Source organism: Pongo abelii, chromosome 1, assembly GCF_028885655.2.
Source record: "Pongo abelii isolate AG06213 chromosome 1, NHGRI_mPonAbe1-v2.0_pri, whole genome shotgun sequence".
Lineage (NCBI taxonomy): Eukaryota > Metazoa > Chordata > Mammalia > Primates > Hominidae > Pongo > Pongo abelii.
Genome location: NC_071985.2, coordinates 65,292,046 through 65,311,708, shown reverse-complemented (window position 1 = coordinate 65,311,708; position 19,663 = coordinate 65,292,046). Strand labels below are relative to the sequence as shown.

The 19,663-nt window shown below is 37.4% G+C and overlaps 1 protein-coding gene across 3 annotated transcripts in view; it reads left to right on the top strand.

The window, feature by feature from the left end:
- Positions 1-19,663, top strand: part of C1H1orf21 (chromosome 1 C1orf21 homolog) — a 237,879-nt gene that overhangs the window by 122,509 nt on the left and 95,707 nt on the right. The window lies entirely within an intron of this gene.

Genomic DNA, 19,663 nt, shown 5'->3' with positions numbered 1-19,663 from the left:
ATGAAGTAGGATTGAGGTTTGTGAGGGGAGGATTGTTTTAGTTTTGTTTTTTTCTACCTCTTTTAACTCATATCCAAATCAGGATGAATGGTTGTTTCATTATTCTAGACATGTAATGTTGACAAAGTTGCTTTTCAAAGGAATCAAAGGTCATTTTCAAAGGAAAAGCAACTTACTTCAAGGTAAGTCTTTCTCCAGAGAGTCAGTACTTCACATTCACAATATTAAAGGTATTGTGGGTTTTGAGTTTATGTGAGAATTGTGAAGATCTGAAACAGGAAGTTAGGAATCCGTTTTTTGAGTAGGAATCAGTGTACACATTCCATCTTAACCTCCCATATCTATAAAAACATTTAGCTAATTATAATATAGATGATTTCTTAAAAGCAGTTACAAATTGTTAAGAATATGTATTTACTCAGTTGTATTGGAGCAAAATTGTTTTTGTTGTTTATTTTTGGATTACCTATATTTGTTTTTTTCATAATTGAGTTAAAAAAGGTATTTTTAAGAAGCTCGCAATGTCGTATAATACTTTCACTTGACTTAAAGTTGTTTTTTATGATGTGCTTTGTTTTTGTTTTAATGACTTCTGCTACAGCAGAGGAATTTGGCAGAATATTAAGCAGTGCACAGGAGTATTTAGGGCTGTTATTTTCCATTACACATTTGTAAATATTGGAGGCTGATTCTTTTCCCTAATTCTTTTCTGAATATATGATCTATAACTTGAAATACTGAAGTATCAACAAGTGAATATTTTAGATCATTTTCAAGGAATGAAAATATACTCTAGATAATGAAGTCTTGCTTCATAAATGGGATTTGGATTTTAAAGTATCATTTAAGACACAGAGATTCATCATATCTAGAGTGATAATGTATTTTAACATTAACACTTAAATCCAGGAAAGTAGCTATGACTAAATACTAAAAGTTAATATTACCATACTGTCTACGTGGTGTTTATTTTGTTTTGAATGGATAAATCGAAGACCTGAGTATTGAAATATCAGTAGTCATTTTTCTACTTTATTTTACTAAATAGCAGAGTTTGTCCTTGCTTGATATAGTTTCAGCTTGAGTTATCAATCTCATCCTTAATAATAATATTTACTGTAGAGGCTAGAGAGCTATTTGTGAGTAGTCTGGCAGTGGTTTCTCCTTAAATCTACTAATGTGTGTCTCTGCTTCACATGCTTATGTCTCTAGAACCAAAGAAGCAACACCTTGTATAGTTTGTGAGTTTTTTCTCAGTGTGCTTTCATCATATTTAGGACCAGTATAACTTTTTTCTTTCTCTCTCAGTTTTGCAATCTGTCAACTACTTGGTACTTGGTGTATTCTTTTTCAACATTGTGGTCAGAATCAGACTGAATAGGGATTTGAAAAGAGAAAAATATTTGGTCATTCTGATTTATTTGTGGATTATCTGTGACAAGCCTCGCCCCTTTGCTCTGCCAGCCAGCCAGAGTCCAGGATCCCAATAGAACTTTTCAAGTGTGTAAAGGTTTGCATGGAGACTGGGGAGTAAATAGCTGTCTTTGATCTGAAATTTCTAGACTGTTTTCCAAAATTAAGTGACTGTTCAGTTATTTGGTAATTTGTTGTCTTTGTTACCTACTCCATCCTTTGGGGTACATAATCAAGTATTGACCATACACATCATTTGAAAAAATACCAATAGCCTCCTAAACTTGAAGCTTAACATTGGAAGGTAGATAAAATAGATTTAACAATTCTTTTTTTAAAAATAAAAAACACTCTTTAAAATAAGTATCGGGAAGTTCTTGCGTTTCAAAGAATGATACTAAGATGTAGGTTAAAGTGTTTTTTAAAAGTTTATTTAAACTCAAACTGTTGCATTGAAGGGGCTCAGCAAACACAACCAAGGAAGTATGGCATGATGGTGAGGACTTAGGGTTCCAGTCTCAGCTCTGCCACTTGCTCACTGTAGGATCAAGTTGTTTATTTCTCTAAACCTCCCACCCATCACATGAGGAAAAAACAGTGCCTCATAGTCCTGTTGTGAGTACTGCATGAGATGATAGTCGTAAGACTGAGTTCAGTGCTTAGCACATGATAAGCACCTGTAAGAGTTAGGCATCATCATGCAAAACAAAAAGAAAGAATAAAGAGTGTTAAAATCAGGTTTCTTTCTTTTTTCCTTTATGTTAATTGGTGAGAGGTTTCTAAATGAATACTTATTATGTATTCATTTAGTGCCTATTATGTACAAAACACTCACTAAGTTTTGAGAGACACAGAATACTTAAGGTCACAGTCCTCAAGGAGCTTACAGTATAATTTTGCTCAATTCAACAAATATTTGATTGCCTCTTGCAAAGAGAGTGCCTTTGCACTAGACTCTGCAGAGAAACAGATAAATAAGAAAACCACTGATCCTCAGGGTGCTTATATTGCAGTGGACAAAGTAAGTATGAAATGACTATAAGTAAAACAAGGTGAGCTTGAACTTTAAGAAAGAAATACAAAAAGCTGCAGCTATTCAAAGGAGGCTGAGAACTCGTCTGTTGGGGTATCAGGACCTACTTCATGAAAAAGTTGACATTTACGATGGGCCTCAAAGTATGGAATTGGGGACAAGTGCCCAAGCAGAAGTAACAGGTGGAAAACATAAGATATATTTAATAAAAAGCACATAGTCCTTTTGGTTGGGGAATGGCAGAGAAGAGAAGGAGTAGGTGTCAGTAGGGAAGCAGTGGGAGATTAGAATCAAAACATAGATGGGCTAATGTATAGAGCCTTAATATCCAGCCGAGAGGCCTAAAATTAATGCAGTGGATTAAATGGAGGCTTTGAGTGTTCATAAACTGGGGATTGGTAGAATGGGATTGCAATTCAGGAAAGTTTATGTGGCAACAGCTGGTGTAATACGGATTTGGTTGGGGAACCAAAATGGGAGACCAGTCACAATAATTTTTTCAAGAGGCAGTAAGTCTGAACCAAGGTGTTGGCAGGGAGAGTAGGAAAGATTTGGGTAAGGTTGCAGAAGTAGAAGCACAAGATTTGACAACTCATTAGATATTAAAGAAGACCAATGAATCAGGAGATGGTAATGCCAAGATTTAGACCCACTGGAACGATGATGGGTTGGTGGTGGTGAGAATAAGTAGTGAGCATAATGATATGGTGAAATCAGTAGGAAGATTGTGTTTGAGGAAAATATAAGGTATCCGTCTATTCATTCATTATTTATTCCTGTTAATCCTTAAAAAGCTCAAAGTATAGTACACAAAAGAGAAAGTTAAGCCATGGGTCATACAACAATGTAATAAGTGCAGTAACAGAACTTCACCTGTTACTACTAGATTCTTAGGCAGTCAGATTATCTGGGAGACAAAAGCACATTAGACATAAACCCCCCTTGGCAACCCACTTTCTGATAGCAGATAGCAGGCATGTGACCTAAATTACCACAATTCAGGGTACTATGTGAAAATAGAGATTGGTTTTGAGCAAGCAGAGCTTTAGGAACTTGTAGAACATTCATGTGGAAAAACTCTGGTGAAGAGATGGAAATGAAGGTGTGCAGCTCAGCAGCATTGCTTGGGACATGTCAGGTGTTCAGAATATTTTTGTTGGTTTGAATGAACAGAAGAATGAATGAATAGGCATAGTTGGGCCTATAGATATACATTTAGATCAAGTTGATGGCTGAACACTTGATATATTAGTCCGTGTTCATGCTGCTATAAAGACATATCTGAGACTGGGTAATTTATAAAGCCAGAGGTTTAATTGAGTCACAGTTCCACATGGCTGGGGAGGCCTCAGGAAACTTACAATCATGGTAGAAGGGAAAATAAACCCGTCCTTGTTCACATGGTGGCAGGAAAGAGAAGTGCGTAGTGAAGGGGAGAAGAGCCCTTTATAAAACCATCAGATCTCATGAGAACTCACTCACTGTCATGAGAACAGCATGGGGGAACTGGCCCCATGATCTAATCACCTACCATGAGGTCCTTCCCCCTACAAGTGAAGATTACAATTCAAGATGAGACTTGGGTGGGGACACAGAGCCAGACTGTATCACTTGAGTATAAATGGGGCAGCCAAAAGGAAGAGAAGAGACAATGGTCAAAGAAAGCCTCTTGAGACTCCAAGGTCCACTTCAAGGCCCTCCCTAGGTGGTCTGTGCCCACAGGAGGCTTTGGTTTCTGTCTTGCCACTGTCCTCCTTGCTCACAGCAGGCCTCATCATCGGTGGTTCATTTTTAAAGATTCTCCGTTATTCATTCGGATTATATCCAAGTTCTTTATAGTACTCAGCACAACTGTTTTGGGATAACTGTGTATAATCTGCTTAATATGTGTTCCTCTTTTGGACTGTAAGCTCACGAGGCTAAAAACTATCTTTTTGGCCTATGGTTAAGTGTCTAGCACCTAAGAGTTCGTAGCACCTAGTGGTTGCTCAATAATTGCTGCAGACCTCCAGTTTCTTGAGCCCCTTGTCATCAGGGCTGTGCAATGGAGAAGATCGTGCTGGTTTTCTGAGGCTGGTGATAAATGATTTATATGTCAGTCATTTATGTACTCACAATATGAAGATGTTCATTATCCCAGTTTTCATCATTGCTTAATGTCATATATTCCACTTTGCTTCTGTCTGACTTTAATTCCATCTTAAGGATGGTGGTGTGAAGTAGTAGCATTTGCTTTGGAGGGTATACATAGGTAAATATCAGTATGAGGCCTAGCTTCCCCATTTCTAGCTTTATAATTTTGGCCAAATATCGAAAACTTTCAGACTTCAAGTTCCTCATCTGGAACCTGGAGAATCGCAAAATTATTAATTATTGACACAGGGGTCCCCAAGCCTCAGACCCTGGACCAGTACCAGTCGGTGGCCTGCTAGAAACTAGGCCACACAGCAGGAGGTGAGCAGCAGGCGGGTGAGAGAGCGAAGCTTCATCTGTATTTGCATCTGCTCCCCATCACTCACATTACCACCTGAGCTCCGCCTCCTGTCAGATCAGCAGTGGCGTGAGATTCTCATAGGAGAACAAGCTCTATCATGAACTGCGCAAGTGAGGGATCTAGGTTGCATGCTCCTTATGAGATTCTTAACTAATGTCTGATGATCTGGGTGAAACAGTTTCATTCCGAAGCCCCACCCCTTTGCCCCTTCACCCTGGTCTGTGAAAAAAATTATCTTCCATGAAACCAGTTCCTGGTGTCAAAAAGGTTGGGGACCGCTGTATTAAAGTATTAGAAGAAATTATGTGAGAATATGTTTACAACCTAAGCAAAGGGAGGGAAAGCAAAAGCTATGAAGAAAAAGCTTTCTTTCATTACATTGAAATTAAATATTTTGGTAAAGCAGAATAACTACAAAAAGTAGTTTAAGGATGAGCAAAATCCTGGGAGGAAATTTTTATGATAGATGAAAGACAAAGGATTAGTGACTGGGATTCAGAAGGAACATGTAAATAATTGAGAAAAAGATAATCTGTTAGAAAAATAGATAAATGAACAGATGGTTTACAGTAGAGGACATTGTTGATAAGTGTATGAAAATATGTTCTGTATCACTAGAACAGTGGATACCCTCTTAACCAGCTCTGCAAATCTCTCTCTGAAAGATACTGGCTGCAGCCAAAGCATACTTGCCTGGATGGCTGGTAGGCTATTCACTAGAACACCTCTATGCATTTGCTCCCACAGTTAATTGTGTGTTTTCCAAGAGCTGGTTTGTTGGTTCCCAAACTGGTTCATACTGGTTGAATGCCATTGTAATTATGTAATTTAGTTAAATAATACGTAAGCCAATGAAACACAAGTATGGAAAGAGCTATTTCAGTGAAAATTAAGCCGAATGCTTTGGAAAGTCTTGATGAAGGCAAATTACTAAAAGCTTGATGTTAAATTCTGTGCTCAGATTATTTCACAAGGTCTTTACATTCCCACTTCACATAAGAAACCAAAACAGAGAATCTTAGATGAGATGATATGGTCAATGCAGAAGGTGAATGTGCAGCCCTAGTCAGTGGTTCCTTGCTTAAAGGAGAAGCCTTGTTCCTACATCAAAAAATGGGAGTGGGCTAGGTGCGGTGGCTCATGCCTATAATTCCAGCACTTTGGGAGGCCAAAATGGGAGGATCACTTGAGGCCAGGACTTTGAGGCCAGCCTGGGCAACATAGCAAGACTCTGTCTCTACAAAAATAAAAGTAAAAATAGAATTAGCTGTGCCTGGTGGTGCATGCCAATAGTCCCAGTGACTCAGCAGGCTGAGGCAGGAGGATCGCTTGAGCCCAGGAATTCAAGGCTACGGTGAGCTCTGATCATGCCAGTGCTCTCTAGCCTGAGTGGCAGAGCAAGACCCTGTCTCTAAAAAGAGGAAATACACATTCATATAATTTAAAATAAAATCATATGTTTAATGTGTATATACATTTAACTCACTAGATTGTTTAATTACCAGTTTGGATGGTGTTGCCTAATAGGACTTTTATTGTAATCAGAGAAATGCAGACTATGACATGATCCCATTTTTCACCCATTAGATTGGCAAAATGTTGAAGTTTGATAATATCAGATTTTGGCCTGATTATAGGAAAATAGGTATTCAAATACTAATGGTAAACATTTTGGAGGATAGTTTAACAGCATCTGTTAAAGTTTAAACATGCACACCCATAACCCAGCACGTCCACATCTTGCTGTCCACCCTAGCAGCTGCCCATGTGCATGAGGAAGCTTGCACAAGACTTGTTCACTACAGCATTGTTTATATTAGTGAAAATTAGAAAATAACCTCCCTGCTTGTCGATACGAGAATAATACAGCTATATTATACAAGGCAGCAATTAAGAAGAATGAGTTAGAATTCTATGAGCTGCCATCGAAAAATCATGCAGATTGTGGAATGGATGTGTATAGCATGATGACATTTAAGGTTTTATTAAACAAAATAAAACAGCAACACTCTGTATTTTCTGTGGGTACCCATATATGTATAGTTATTCATAGATTAAAAACTGGGTGGATGTAACAGTGGATACCTGAGTTGATAGGGAACCTAAGAATATAAAGACTCAGTTTCCTGCTCTGCAAAATGGGGAGAATAATTGGAACCACTTTAGTGGGAAGTTATGAAAATTAAATAAGATATACCTATCACCTCTTTGAACACTTCCTGGCATAGAAAATGCCATTCTTGGCTATTTTCCTGTTACTTTTATTAGTGGAGTTGGGTCAGGTGGGAATGGATTAGAAGAACTGCGTGTGGTGGTTAAAGGGGATTTTTATCCTTAAACTTAATGTTTTTAATTTTTTCAAGAAAATATGAGTATATTATCTGTGTGCTTTAAAATTGATTTTTAAAAAGAGAGATAACAATAATAAAAGTCCAATATTGACTACTTGGGAATCTGCAAGTAGAATTAGGACATTTTCTCTTTATCTTACATATCCTCAGTTTTTAGTCATCTCTGAAGTCTGATTAACAGATTGGGACTGTTAGAACACAGTTAGAAGGAAACTTGAGAATCACCGGGCGTCGCTTTACGTAGGTTACCAGTTTTGCATATAAATGATTTAAAAGTATATTACCCTAGACTTGGCAGTACTCAGATTCCTTGGCTTCTCTAAAGTAAGTATTTTGGCAGATAAAGGACATTCCCATTTTAGTTTTTAAGTGTTCCTTCTTACTATACAAAAAAAATCATTTAAGGAAAATATTAAGGACATTAAGGAAAATTATTTCTTTAATTAACACTTGTCATTATGAGCCCATATTCCCTTAAGAATATTAAGCCATTTGATGATGGATTTTTTTATTTGTTTGTTTGTTTGCTTGTATTTCCTAGCTTTAAACGTATTACATTAGTTTCGGTTTGTTTGTTTGTTTGTTTGTTTTGAGTCTTGCTCTTGTCCCCCAGGCCAGAGTGCAATGGCATGATCTCGGCTCACTGCAACCTCCGCCTCCAGGTTTAAGCAATTCTCCTGCCTCAGCTTCCTGAGTAGCTGGGATTACAGGCGCCTGCCACCACGTCCGTCTAATTTTTGTATTTTTAGTAGAGATGGGGTTTCACTATGATGGCCAGGCTGGTCTTGAACTCCTGGCCTCAAGTGATCCACCTGCCTTGGTTTCCCAAAGTGCTGGGATTACAGACATGAGCCACCACGCCCAGCCTGCATTGGTTTTTGATTCACTGTTTCCAGGTATCTACGTACAAATGAAAAGATTGTTTTCTCTTTGATGACATATAACATGGTTGGTTGAGCTTTTGATTTCAGTCTTATCTATAGAGTTGAGGACTAATTTGAAACACCCTTTCACAGTCATCAATTCCTGAAAACAATTATATGACAAAATTAAAACAAACAAAACAGGATGTTTTAATGTGCGTTAGCAGAAAAGGAGATTGAAATCAAATTTTAGGCATGACTACATCCCCGCACCTGTGGAGCTTATGAGAGTTTCCTGACCTATCTCCAATGCATTAAATTTCCAATACATGTCAGGACATCTTTACTGGGTTAGTCCATTTTCACACTGCTGACAAAGACATACCCAATCTGGGCAATTTATGTAAGACAGCGGTTTAATTGGACTTAGAGTTCCACGTGGATGGGGAAGCCTCACAATCATGGCAGAAGGCAAGGAGGAGCAAGTCCCATCTTACGTGGATGGCAGCAGGCAAAGAGAGAATGAGGAAGACGCAAAACGGAAGCCCTTGATAAAACCATCAGCTCTCGTGAGATTTATTCACTACCATGAGAACAGTGTGGGGGAAACTGCCCCCATGATTCAATTATCTCCCACTAGGTCCCTCCCACAACACATGGGAGTTATGAGAGTACAATTCAAAGTGAGATTTGGGTGGGGACACAGAGTCAAACCATATTAACATCCAGCTGAAGAAATGAAGACTTGGAAATTAGAAGGCATCCCTGATCAGATGAAATGCTTCAGAAGCTCATGTGAGCTCTTTGGAGCAGTGGCATTCAGTTGGTGAAAACTGGGAAGTGGGCCTGATCGGCAGAATAAGCTGTGGTTGAAGCAGTACCCTGTAAGGGAGCTTGTGTTTTCCAAAGCATTTGATTGATTGGCAGCCTGAAACATAAACCAGAGGATATTCTGCAATTCCATTCATTCACTGTAGGTCAGCAGGAAAGCCAAGAGCTCAAGATCATGGTCGTCATATTACTCTATTTGTTAGAATATAACTTGTAAGGAATAAAAGGCTTGTGAATGAATGTTAAAACTTTCAATCACTAATAAAATGTTTGTTATAGTAATATACATTCCCCTGTACATATTCTCATATTTAGGAACCCTCTACAAGTCCATTTGAACTCTTTAATAAGTACTATGTTTACTTTTCCTATGACTCTGTAGAGCAGCTAATATAACAGCAAACTGACTTTTCTGTGTAAAGGTTGTACCTGATTATCTTAGAAATGACTATTTACCTTTGAGTTCTCACTCTCAAATGCAAGGTCAAGTAATTATTTTTAGAGACCAACTAATGCAAAAGACCATGACTTTGAATAGCCCCAATTTCCCAAGCCGCTTGTACATTCCTAGCACTTTTGAGAATAAAGTAAAAGAAACCAGCAAGAGTGAAACTGGTATTAATAGGCAAAGTGTCAAGCTATATGAAGTACTACTTCTCTTCTCACTTTCTCCTTCTAGGGACAGATTGGATTTGAGCACAGGCTGGGTGGGGCTGGGATGAATTATAAGAGAAAGTTCTGGACTTGAGGGAGGTACTTCATAGTTTGGGGACCTCTAGAGGACTGAGGTGTTCCCCAAACTAAAGTGAAGATAGATAGTGATTCTAGCTGTCTGATTTAGATAAGATATACCCCTTCCTAGACAGCTTAATAAATACCATTTTAAAGCATCAGATTCATCCCCAAAGATCTCATGGTTCTAACTCAGTAGTCTCTCTCCTTATTCTCTCATGCCTTATGTGATGGTGACATCAGCCTGAACTTCTTCCAGATAGTTAGAGCGATAGTGTCAGGATCCCAGACACCATCTACCTGAACATTTAGTTTCTTAAAGGAATAACCTTACTCACAGGAGTCATTCTATTCTGTTTGTTGTGGCATAGAAAGTATAAGAGAGAAGAATGATACCCCTTCATTGATCTTGGAAGACTTCCTATATCCAGCTAGCATTTTTGTGTTACATGAGCCAAGCACATTCAAGGTCTTAGAGATTATTCTGGCACTGTGGTAATTTGATTTAGAGTAGATCTGGAGTAGAGTTTAATTCTCTAAGGATGAGAGATTTATTAAATCAGTCTTCCAAGTTTTAAGTGTTGAACGGAAGCAAAGTTTTTGATTCAGGAGCAGAATACTGGGAGAATAAAATAATGCACACAAAATTGCTTTGTAAACAAAAAGCCCAACAAATTATAATGATTATTGTTATTGCTAGTTAAAAGAGGACACTTGGCTTCATTTCTGTTCATTGCTATTTTATAGTGGAAACAAAGTTACGGCACAGCATGCTTGTGGGTGTAGGTAAGAGTTAATACCTACTTCCCTTGAAGAAAGAGTTATATCTTCACATTTCAATCTCCTGTGAAGAAAGGATGATATTAAAGTATATCTCAACTTAACGTACACAGAAATTAATGACTCTGGTGGTTTTTGAAGCAACTACATGACTGCAATCCTGTTTTAAATGTTTTTTTCTCTTTTACATGCTCAACGCTGAACTGACCATATTCAGGTGAACACAGTGTTAGTGTCCCAGTACAACATATCTCTTGAATCAGTTTCTATTTCAGTGTACTCTCACTGTCATTTAGGCATAATATAGGCCCTGAAAGTGTGTAAGGATTGACAATGCACAGTTGCAACTCTCAGGAAACTCAAGAGGAGATAGATAAACATACTGTGAGTCTCTGATGGAGGTTCTTGAATGAGACCAGGGCCTCGAATGAGACCAGGTTTTCACTGGCAGATGAAATTGGGAAACAGATTTCAAGCAGAAGGAATAGTGTCACCCCGGCATGGAGACGTGGCATGAATAACGAAGTGGTTTGGGAGGCTGATGGAATAATTTAGGAAGTGTTTATTTGGCTAGCTGGGTTTTTTTTTCCTGTCAGCACATTAATTTTTGGTTTACCAATAGTCACATTCTTTGGCCAGTTTGCAGTATTTGTAACTACAGAATAAATAGAACAGACCTCTGCTGGTCTAATTTAAAGATTGAGGTGTTGATAATGACTTCCCTTTTCCCAGCATTGTTATAAATATGATTGCTTTTAAACATGCTTTCCTTAGATGCAGGGTGCTATCTAAAAGTGGTTGAACAGATTTACTCTGACCTCCTCCTGTCCAGTAAAGGATAGCATCTAGTTTATCCCCTGAAACTTTCCTGTTTAACTTTTGGAAATACAGCAACATAAACAATACTTTAGATTTCTGGCCTCTTCTCCAAGAGCAGGACCCTGATATTTAAGTAGAAAGTAGAAAGAAGCTCTCTTCAAAGCTTGATCCTGTTTGATCTACATGGTCATTTTAGGTAGTGGATTTATTTATCTCACTAAAACATGAGCATTTTTTATATGCAAGTGGCCCCATTGAGACACCTGAGTCGGGGGAAATGAGTGACAATTGAGAGTGCCACCTTTAAGGCTGGGCCACTGTTACTAGAGTACCCAGAACAATAACACAGTGGTGTTACTTTCTGCAGGTTGTTCAGATTTCTCTTATTCCCTGTGTGTTGCTAAAAATAAAACCAGAGCATATAAGTTTCACTCATCTGTTGGCAAACTCAGTGAGGTAGCTTCACCCAACATTAATAATTTATGCCTTGGAGGTGAGAGTATCAAAAGTAACCATTATGTTTCCAGGAGTCTGGGCTCTGGTAAGTGTCTCTTCCTGTCGACTTCACTTGTGAGCAAATAATACCCAGTATTAACAGAGTACAGGATTCACCAGCCTTATGATTTTTATTTTTACAAGGTTTTTGGTAGTTCTGAAAATGGAGTTTATTCCTGTCATCCAGAAAACAGAAATAAATAATGAAGCATAAAAATTTCATACATCTTCCTTGGAGGGAGGAGGAATATTGTTTAGCTTGTCAACATTATAATAGGTATATGAAGGTACCATTATAAGTGCCTGCTTCATGTTCATAATAGGATTAACTTATTTACTCAGTCCTCTGTATGATAACAGGTGCCAAATTTCTTCCTTCTTTGAAAAGTAAAACAATTGATAATGACAACAATATTTCCCAAAATGTAATGAGATGACTCAGTTTTTTGGTTCCTGTCCGAGTGTAATGGTACATTACAGAGTCTCATTTACTGGCAAACTTCTGCTTATAACTGGATAACTTGAGAGCTTGCTTAATTTTAGGCAAATACTTCTTTTAGAATTTTTACAGTTGAGTGCATAAAATGAGACAGGAATCTGGTGAGTGGAACTGGAATATGAGGTAGGGCTTGGTCTCAGAAACGAAGCTGAAGATTCATTATTAGCACAGGGGTCTAACATGATCAGGGTCTTCCAAATACAGGCCAGGGTTCCTTTGCTTCTCCTAAGTCTGAGACACAATGAAACCAAAAGGAACAGCAGGGAACACCAACTGCAGACAAAGAGAACAGAGGATCTCATTCTAATGATTCATAGCGATGCCTTACTGCTCATAATGTTTCAGCTCAAATCAAACAATCTCTGCTGGCCAGGAGATGGCCATTTAGTGAGACAAAGTAAACCACACATAGCTAATGGATTGGTTTACTCCTGTCTTTTTCTTATTTATTGTACTTTAAATAATTGTACTTTATTTAATTGTACTTTTAAAATTAACCTTTCTCTGTTTGTAAACATACTACTTGCTTGAATTACTTTCAAACATACTTTGGGAAATACAGAAGTGAATAAAAAATAAAATCAGGCATAAACCCCATAACAATCATTTATGTTTTTATGCCTAATATAAATAGAAATACAGAAATATAACTTTTTTTTTGGGATGGAATCTCGCTCTTGTTGCCCAGGCTGGAGGGCAATGGCACGATCTTGGCTCACCACAACCTCTGCCTCCTGGGTTCAAATGATTCTCCTGCCTCAGCCTCCTGAGTAGCTGGGATTACAGGTGTGCGCCACTATGCCTGGCTAATTTTATATTTTTAGTAGAGACAGTGTTTCTCCATATTGGTCAGGCTGGTCTCGAACTCCCGACCTCCACTCGCCTCGGCCTCCCAAAGTGTTGGGACTACAGGTATGAGCCACTACACCCGGCCAATATAATTTTTTCTAAACAAAATAGATCTGAATTTCTTACAATGCTAAACATAATCTTACCGTATGTCTAGAAATCGTGCTCCCAGGGTATTTTCCCAACTGATTGGAAAAACTGTAACCATACAAAAACCTTTATGTGACTGTTGAACAGCTTTATTCATAATCACCAAAAACTAGAAGCAACCAAGTTGTCCTTCAATAGATGAGTGGACAAACTGTAGTACATCCAGACAATGGAATATTACTTAGTAATAAGAAGGAATGAGCTACCAAGCCATGAAAAAAACATGGATAAGTGCATATTGCTAAGTGAGAAAAGCCAGTCTGAAAGATACACACTGCATGATTCTACTTGAATGATATTCTGAAATAGGCAGAACTGTAAATTTCCAGAGATTTGTACAAAAAAGAAGGGTGTATAGGTGAAGCACAGAGGATTTTTCTTTTAGGATGGTGAAACTATTCTGTATGGTACTGTAATGGTAGGTACCTGTTACTATACATTTGTCAAAATTCATAGAGCTTTATAGCAAAGAGAGTGAAATTTAACGTACATAAATTAAAAACACAAACAAAAATGAAAGCCTGGGGATCTCGGTATAGAATGCAGACTTTGACAAAAGAATCTAACAGTATTACAAATATGTGAAATAACCTTACTGAAGGAGATTGAGGGAAAGATGCTAACCTAAGTAACTTTGGAAATCAACGAAGACTGTGAGACCAAAACTAAAAGCAACCATACATAAGCACTATACTAATTTTTACTATGGAGGTAATAATTAACAATTCTGAAAACACTATAAATGTATACTTAACTGAACAATTAAATATTGGCTACTGGATGGTGAAGCCAGGTTTCTCACTGTTGGAGTGGGAGGTTACAGGTATTTAACAGGGGATGGCTAGAATGATCCTGCAGCAATAGATTAGAGTTAGAGATGTCAGTATGAACTGATGCTTAGGTTAATATAGATACAGATGGAAACATGGAAAAATATTAATAGATATTTGTACATACATGTGTAAATACATATAATGTATATATGGTTGCAAAAGTGTAGATACATGTATGTATACACTTATTTTATTGCTCTGTCAGTTAAGAGGGCCTAGAAACAATGACACCCCAGTAGCAATAAGCATACCCACATCCAGATCTTGTTTCTAGTACCATTCTCCAATAAAAGGAACTAGGGCTTCTTGAAATGTCTGAGTCTAGGGCTGGAGAATATGTAAGAGGCTCCTGGTGCGTCTTGTAGTGTCAGAAATTTAGGAAGTGTGTGTACGCACATACACACAATATGATGGGATATGTCAAAGGGACACGGGAGCCCACTGAAAAGCTCCAGTGACCAAAGCTGAAATAATTTGAGCAACAAAATATGTAATGTAGTGTTAGATTACACTATTAATCTAGTGGAGAATATAAACTATATACTTTATTTTTTATTGTATTTATTTTTGAGACAGAGTCTCACTCCGATTTGCCCAGGCTGGAGTGCAGTGGTGCAATTTTGGCTCACTGCAGCCTTGAACTCCCAGGCTTGGGTAATTCCCCCACTTCAGCCTCCTGAGTAGTTGGGACCACGGGCACATACCACTATGCCCGGCTAATTTTTTGTATGTTTTGTAGAGACAGGGTTTTGCCGGTTGTCCAGGCTGGTCTTGAACTCTTGAGCTCAAGCAATCCACCTGCCTCGGCCTCCCAAAGTGCTGGGATGACGGGCATGAGCCAGTACGCCCAGACTTACAAAGAATATACTTTATACAGAGTATAAAATAAATATCCATGAGTCCATACTGATGTAAATGACTGAATAAATACATGCAGACGAATTGATAAATCTATGCAGAGTAATTTCATATCATTTATGTAGATAGTCTACCCTTAAGGAGGTGGAACATTACTTCTCAATTAGTAAATGTGGATTGCGCATAATGACTTCATTACAAGAGTACAGTATGGAAATTAGGAAAAAATGAGAACTTTACAATGGAGAAACCTGACAAACAATACCTCAGCCAGGTGATCAAAATTAACGTCAGTAGTGATAAGTCATGTTAATAGCATATATCCTTGATGTGCTGTGATGAGAAAGGCATTTTATCTCTGTGGTCTTCCACCCCAAACCTTAAGCTTCAGTATAATCATGAGAAAAATGTGCTTCAATTGAGGGGCATTCTACGAAATATCTGACTGGTACTCCTGAAAACTATCAAGGTCATCAGAAACAAGGAAAATCTGAGAAACTGTCACAGCCAAAAGGAATCTAAGGTGAGACAGCAATTAAATGTACCATGGTGTCTTAAATGGGATCCTAGAACAGAAAAAGGACACTAAATAAAAACCGTAAGGGAGTGTCTTATCAATGTTACTTGATTAATTGTGACAAGTGTATTATCTAATGTCAGATGTTACTAGAAGAGAAAGCTAGGTATGGGGTATATGTAAATTCTCTGTACTATCCTCACTTTTATGTAAGTCTAAAACTGTAATTTAAGGTATAAAATTTGTTTAAGTATGAAAAAGGACCTATACGGTACACACTGTGAAATGCCATTTGAATATGCCATAATTTAACTAATACTTTAATGAACAGTGTTCTGTAATACTTTGTATCTCCAAGCATTCCATGAGGATAAACCACTTTATGTAGGGTTATTGAGACAAAAAGGTTTTTTTGATATGTACACCAAATAAGCCTCCCTCCAAAAAAGAAATCTTACGTCAACTTGTCTTCCCACCACCAAAATATGAGCATGCTGATTTCTTTTGACTTTTTACCACTACAGGTAATTTTACAAGTTTCAGTTGTTGTTTATAAACAACTTGTATCTTTTTGTTTTGATTTGTACTTTTTGATTACTATAGTAATGAGTTTGCACTTTCTAAAATGTGTTTATAAGCTAGAGTGTAAGGTCCACAAGGGTGAGATCCTTGTCTGTTTTGTTCAGGACCTGACAAAGAGCAGGTACTAATAAATATTTGCTGAACAAATGAATATACTATATTTCATACATTTCCCTTTGACTGGAATCTTAAGTTTTCCTTTCATTGGAATCTAGAAAAAAAATTAGAACTAAAGACTTTGTTAATTCTATTCTTACATATGAATATGAAACTATAAGACTGGGTACCTTCGTGGAGAATTCCTAAGTAATGACCTCCTTGAACCTTACTTAGATAAGTTGACTCATCATTTATTATGTTGCATTTGAATTTGAGCCAAGATTATACCACACAAGAACATTGCATAAGATGGAAAAAAATCATGACATTAGCTGGAATTGTCCCAGATTAAAATATTCTTCTAAAATCACTCATCTACTCATCTATCTGTACATTCTTCCATTCAGTTAGAATATAGAACTGGGTTTTTTTTTTAATATAGAACTAGGGTTTTTTTAAATGACTTTGAAGTATTCATTAGTTATTCCAACAGTATTGAATTAGACAAATAAATACAGCTAGACAGTATAGCTTCACTGGCTGCTAGATGATTTACATCATTCAACGGGTTTCAAACCCCTAAAGAGGAGCACCCCTCCTCCATGATGTGGACTAGGAACATCAAAATTTATAAGGTTTCTGCTTCAACCTCAAGGCAGCTTGTAGTCTAGTAAATGATGGGAGAATTGAGCAGGGACTAAAATCTTTAAGTGGGCATTATTGGTTTTATTATAGAAAATATTTTCATTGGTTACTTCTTAAAATATCCATTAGTCTGAGGAGTACATTGAGATTATCTCTTAAAATAACAGTATTTTCTGAGTTGGAAGAATGGCAAATTTTTTTCTCCCTAAAGAGTGAAAGTCTCTTACACATCATGTTTTTGCAGTATGGTGATATTTTGCATTGTTTAGGCAAAAATAAACATACCTGCATGGATAAACAGAAAAAAAAAACTTTTGTTTTAAACATAGGGTTAACTATTAAAACCTCCATTTTATTTTTATATAAATTTTGGTCATTCTCGTAATTATTCATGGATGATTATTCTCATACCACTGGTTTCCATGGAAAGTTGACTTTTGGTGATAACATCTTAATTTGTCATCGAATTATCATAAAATGTATATAGTGTGCTCTTCCTACTATATTTCAGTGTGATTGAATTATGATTTTCCAACTTTACTAGTTTTAATTTTATTCCTTTCTTTGGTGACCTCTTTCTTTTCCATCATTTAGCTTTTCTATTTGTTTGTTTTTAAGCCAAGAAATCATCCATATCATCATTGAGAAATATTGGCTTGGGGTTCCAATTGCATAATCAAAAGCCATATCGAGGTTGTGATATGCACAGGAACTTAGTGATCTGATCATGAAACGCACCTGTAGAATAACCTATGAGAGAAGTTTGCTGGTGTTAACTGACCAGAAGGATATGAGGGATTATCTCTGGGTGGTAGGGTTATGGGAGATTATTTTTAAAATTCTTTTCTACATTTAAAAAGGTTTGCCCCTTAGTGAAAGGTATTACTTTACAACTCAAGAAAATAAAATTATACAAAAAGCATTTAAAACACAAGGATTTACAGCTGGGCAGAACAGCAGACTTTCTGCCAGATCAAAAGCCTGTTGCTTTTCTTCTTGTAATGGACATTCTATGAGAAGAAGGAGAATGTCCAGTCACCTAATTTCCATCTCTGTGGAGCATCAGTGGAAACTTCGTTCTGCTGTAGATGGTAAATTAATGATTGTAGCAATATATAATTTCAGGACTTTATAAGGTAAATACATTCACCATGTGGACAAATTACTTTGGCTTTTTAGTTCTTTAAAAGATACGGTGGAAGTACTGTTGTGAAGCTATTCCCATTATTTAGGAAAGTGGCAGTCATTTTAAAATTTTATTGTTAGAGTTAATGACAGAAAATGTTGAGTTAACCATATTGTCCAAGGACTGGAGTGTGCTGATCATTCTTGCCTTATTGTTGAAAGTTTTCTCCTTGTTAGTAAATACAGGATTTTAAACATTAGTGAATTTTTCTTCATGATTCAATGTCTTGCCTTGCCTTAAGGTCACTGTTAAAAACACCAAAAAACTGAACAATAGAATCAGAAGCTGAGGATGTTTGACTAATTCTTTGCTAGCCTTCTGACATCCCCTAGAAAATATTTTTACAATAATTTCTTTTATACTAAACCTACAGGTATTTTTGAAGCATCCTTCCATCCCCAGCATTTTATTCTTTTACCTGGGATCATTAGTGCTGAATTCTCTCTTAGCTTGGGTAGAACTTGGCAGGTAATACAAACATAAATCAGGTTGTCATCTTTCTAAAGCTGGTCAGGGACTAAGTCGTGTTTTGGCTATTGTTTTAAAAAATGAGAGTTGTTTGACAACTTTATGGCCAGCTAACTCCAAGTATATCTAATAATTTTGCAAAAACCTACTCTGTTTTCTGGATTAAAAATAAAAGCATCAGCTTTGGAACATAACACTTACCTGTAGCCTATTCACTGAGAAATAGCCCAAAATCTGAATAGAATGTTTATAGAGGTAAGGAAGGGAGAACTGAGGGAAAGAAAATGTCTCAACCCCCTCCATTCATTCATTCATTCATTCGCTCCCTCAACAAGTATTTATTAATCACCAGCTACCTGCTAGCTACTGTCCTTGGTTCTGGGTATTATAAGTAAAACGCACAGTCCCGTCCTTAAGGGGCTCACTGTCTAAGAAGGAGGAGGCAAGCCAGTGAGCAGGCAGTTTCCATGAAGTATGCTAATGGACCTAACAGGGAAACGCATCATATTGTACACACATAACCCAAACTTGGAACATCAGGGAAGCCTTCTTAATGGAGGGGCCCCCTTTATGCTCTCATTTAGCTAAACTACCTTCAGCATCAAAGCTCTGTGAAAAACCGTATCAAGAAATACCATGTCCTGATGCTTAATCCTTTGTACTTAGCAAATGATGCTCCAGTGTTGACTGGTGAGTCTTGGGAATATCCTCTATGCCAGAAGTGTTTGTGCATTCACCGAGTAATTGTTGGGTCCTTATCAAGTGTGGCAGCTATGCTTAGAACAAGGAGTACAGCAGTATACAAAACAGCGTAAAACATGGTCTTTGCTTTTGTGAGATTCATAGTCTGGAAGAAACAGGCTGGTAAAGAAGCATAAAAATAATATATTACACACTGACTTATAAGCACAAATTAGTGTCTAAATGACAGCAGATGAGGGAACAATTGATTATGTCTCAGAAGGTATGGGAAAGCGGAGCCTTAAGGGCTGAATAAGTATTTAAAAAAGATCAGGTGAGGAACAGCGGGAACAGAGGCCAGGGACTTGAAAGGTGAGGGTATCCACCCAGAACTGTCCCAGATTTGGAGTGATGGGACTGGGAGTAAGGTTCAGGTTGTGAAAGACTTTGTATACTCTCCTAACAAAATGGGACACGCTGTCCTA